Source organism: Melitaea cinxia, chromosome 30 (assembly GCF_905220565.1).
Source record: "Melitaea cinxia chromosome 30, ilMelCinx1.1, whole genome shotgun sequence".
NCBI classification, from domain to species: Eukaryota; Metazoa; Arthropoda; class Insecta; order Lepidoptera; family Nymphalidae; genus Melitaea; species Melitaea cinxia.
In genome coordinates this window covers 8,316,744-8,321,517 of record NC_059423.1, presented here as the reverse complement: position 1 = coordinate 8,321,517, position 4,774 = coordinate 8,316,744, and positions in this window count along the sequence as shown.

Sequence of the window (4,774 nt, the reverse complement as noted above, 5' to 3'; positions counted from 1 at the left end):
ATGGAATTTTTAAGTATTTTATTAATTACTAATCATTTTTATGAAAATAATTTTTGAGTTTCGTGCCGATCCTTTTAGTGGATTCTACGGGATACATTCTGAATCGCTGGCAGCTTTACATAAACCTTTATTAATTAATTAAAAAGCATATTATGTCTATTTGAATAAAATTCTCTGATTTTATTTCTTCGAGAATATCGACAATTTCTCGGTAGGCAGCCATGTGACCTTTCTGTAAGGATCCCTAAAAATCTATGTATGTATGACGCAGCATGACCAACAGAAACGGCTTAAAAATTAAAATACATATCTTAGACCCTAAATTACACACCTCAGTAATGATACATCGATGAGTTGTGATTGACAATGAGATCGGAAAATGATTACATAAAAACGGTACTTTTCCATTTGATTCAGCCTATAATGTCCCACAGCTGGGCGTTGGCCTCTTTCCCCATGTAGGAGAAGGATTAGAGCTTAATTTACCACGCTGCGCCATTGCGGGTTGGCGGATATATTCCCTACTATGAGTATCGATCGCTATCAGGTGTACATGATAACAACCGGAATCGACGCCTTAACGTGCTCGCCGATGCACGGTGGGGAGACCCACAAGGATTGCACAAACACCCAGACCACGGCAAACATCTGTGCGTCCAAATGTTTGTCATGTGCGGGGATTGAACCCTCAACCGCTAGCGCAGTAGCCACAAACCAATGTTGTGACCGTTGCGCCAACATGTCGTCATCTTTTCCGTTGCTACTTCTACATCCATTCTTGAAGTCATCAATACTATACTAGAAGATCCCTGCGGTTTCTCGTTCCTTCTTTCGTTCAAGAGGCCAATACCCAGCAATGAAATGTTACAGGCTGAATAAATCAATAAATTTGTTGACTTTTTAGCGTATTTTAAAGAGTTCTGGCTACCTTACTCACCACAAACACTTAACACTACTTGAAAACACTTATCTATCTCTGATCGATTAATTAAGGAAGAAAATACAGGAAAATGTTTGAAGTTTAAAATAAAAATAAATAAAATATTTTACAAGCAGTTTCCCTGTTCAGAATTCAAATTAGAATCTCCTTTCCAATTCTCCTTAAAAACTATACGCTATGGTGCAGTGGACGTGGTTTTGACATTAAAATCGTATACGGTTCAGGCATCACGCAAAATTTTTGCTATAAATTTCACTTGTTTATAAAACAATAAATTCCGTAAATATAAATTCATCACACACGTCATTTTGAATGCTAAAATTAATTTGAACTTATCAAATATGGAACCATGTATAATATAACGCCCATATTCTTTCCAAAGACAAATGTCTATATAGATATAAAGTTTAGCTGATTGATTTTAAACCTAAAATTGGCAATCTATCAAAGTAGGTTGTAAGCAGACGTCTAGACTAAAAACTATAAAAGACTAACAAAAATATAACATGCATCTATCTATATTCAGTAAGAACGACTCGCTAAATTTAAGCAAAAATCTCGAGAATAACTGGAACAATTCAGCTAATAATTTGTAGAAAGTTCTGGAAGAAAGAAAATGAAAAGAAAAGTAGAAGAAAAAAAAGGAAACAAATTTACGGATAAAATATTAAGAAAATAAGCTCATAAATGCATTTGAAAACTGCGGGGATCGAACATGTATCGTTGCAGTGACCACTGCGCCAAGGTATTGTAGGTATTACATAGAGATGCCCCAAAAAGTAATTTGTATCGATATAACGTATCGTGACGTGTCGCATGCGTTTGTATCGCCGCAAGATATTATCGAATCCTTTGTATCGATAATATCAATACATACGACGTTTTTGATATGCTTATCATTACGAAATGATAATTATAAAATTGTAGCTTTATAGTCCAATCTCTTAGCGCTTTGATTATTGAACATTTAGACAGACATTAAGTTTAAAAAAATACCAAAAAAAATATATTCGGAATCCGGCTTGTTTTTTCTTTTTTTTTTTTTCTTTGTTAATAATTAAAAATAAATTATTCTTTTTTTTTTCTTTGTTAATAATTAAAAATAAATTAAACGGAATCTAGAATTGCATCTATAGTGTAACATACATCCAAAAGGTAGAGGTACGATTCATTTCTCTACACAATGTATGGAATATTTGCTAAGACATGACATAGTTACAGTGTTGTCCATTTAAAGGGGGTTAAATTTAAATGAAACGGGTCGGCGCAGTTAAATAATGTGATCCACACAAATTTAATAATAAATAAAATATTTTCAGTTTGATACAGCGAATCGTATGGCTATAATATTGTATTACATATCGGAATATCGTATCGTTTTGGGCATGCCATGTTACTTAAATCTGTAGTTTTGTTGTCGAAATTATTTGACTTAGGATTAGAAATTATTGGACTTTTGGATTTTAATTCGCGATTATTTGTTATTATTATTAAATTCACATGTTCCAATCTAACTCATCACTCATCATCATCACTTCAGCCTATCGCAGTCCACTGCTGGACATAGGCCTCCACAAGCCCGCGCCAAAAATGACGCGATCCCATGTGTGTTACCCATAGTCTCCACGCTGAGTAGACGGGTTGGTGACCGCAGAATTGGCTTTGTCGCACCGAACACGCTGCCGCCCGTCTTCGGCCAGTGTTATTCAAAGCCAGCAGTTAGATGGTTATCCTACCATCGGTCGGCTTTAACAGTTCCAAAGTGGTAGTGGAACTGTGTTATCCCTTAGTCGCCTCTCAAGACACCCACGGAAAGAGAAGGGATGGCTGTATTCTTTACTGCCGTAACCACACAGTTAACTAGTCATTATTAATAATATCATTGACTTTAAATTGATCTCTTAATATTCATTAACCTTTACGATAGGACAATTGCTACCGTTAATGAACAATAGAGCAATATCAAGACGCAATCGAAGGCGCGGCACATAACTAGTGTAGCATGAAAACAATGAAAATATGGATTATACAAATTAAAACTGAATGGGACGACATTGGACAATCTCGACAGATTTGTAGCCGCTGAAGCGTGGAGAGAAGCTAATAAAATTGGGACTTAGATGTCTGTGTTTGATGTTATAGTAAAAAAAAAATTAATGATATCTTTAGGAATTGTCATCCAGACTTTTCCACGACTCCAATTACGACAACTTTTGAAAGTAATCTATACTAACATTATAAAGCTAAAGAGTTTGATTGTTTGTTTGTTTGCTTGTACGCGCTAATCTCAGGAACTAACGGAACGATTTGAAAAATTGTTTCAGTGTTTGATAGCCTATTTATCGAGGAAGGCTATAGGCTATATATCATTACGCTAAGAGAATTAGGAGCGGAGCACTAATTCGAGGAATGTTTCAAAATCGAGCTTTTTTTTTAAAAGTAATTTCCACGCGGACGAAGTCGCGGGCAGAAGCTAGTCTATTCTAATATTAAAAAGTTGAATAGTTTGTTTGTTTAAGCGCGCTATTCTCAAGTGTTCGAGAAGTTCGAATTGAAAAATTCTTAGTCTTCGGTGCGACAAAGAGAGCCCTGCGGTCACCAACCCGCCCAGCGTGGTGAGTATATGCAAAATATGAGTTCACGCCATTTTTGGCGCGCGCTTGTGGAGACCTCTGTCGAGCAGTGGACTGCGATAGGCTAAAACGTTATTTTTCCTTTTAATTTTATTATTAACGAACTTCGTACTTTTTTTATACTAATATACTAATTTTTTTTTATACAAACCTTACCCTGGCAGTCGTTTGTCACTCATGCACATACAAACATTTCGATTAGATTTGGTTTGCAAGGGACTAAATTGGTTCAAATTTTTTTTTTTTTGAATATCATATCAAAAATTGACCGCTCCAGCGGGGTTCGAACCCGCGTCTCCGACGTACCGTGTCGGCGCTCTAGTCAATTAAGCTATGGAACGATGCACCCGCTCGAGCGAAATTTTCGATATGATAATTTTTAGTACCGTGTCCGACACGGTACGTCGGAGACGCGGGTTCGAACCCCGCTGGAGCGGTCAATTTTTGATATGATATTCAAAAAAAAAATGCTTAGAATTCCTAATGTGGGTAACAGAAAAATAAAATCATAGATATTAAAAATAGCACGGTGTCGTCTCCTGTCAAAGATTTTCATTGTAATATGAAACTTTGAATAGTTACGGGTTTCTGTAAAGAGCTCACTATAGACGGCGCCACGGTTCGCTTAAACCGAAATTAAAAATTATTATATCGAAAATTTCGCTCGAGCGGGTGCATCGTTCCATAGCTTAATTGGCTAGAGCGCCGACACGGTACGTCGGAGACGCGGGTTCGAACCCCGCTGGAGCGGTCAATTTTTGTTATGATATTCAAAAAAAAATGTTTAGAATTCCTAATGTGGGTAACACAAAAATAAAATCATAGATATTAAAAATAGCACGGTGTCGTCTCCTGTCAAAGATTTTCATTGTAATATGAAACTTTGAATAGTTACGGGTTTCTGTAAAGAGCTCACTATAGACGGCGCCACGGTTCGCTTAAACCGAAATTAAAAATTATCATATCGAAAATTTCGCTCGAGCGGGTGCATCGTTCCATAGCTTAATTGGCTAGAGCGCCGACACGGTACGTCGGAGACGCGGGTTCGAACCCCGCTGGAGCGGTCAATTTTTGATATGATATTAAAAAAAAAAATGTTTAGAATTCCTAATGTGGGTAACACAAAAATAAAATCATAGATATTGGTTCAAATTCTTAGTTTCGACGTAGTCCAGGAGTTTTAGTTCGAAACTGTATCAAA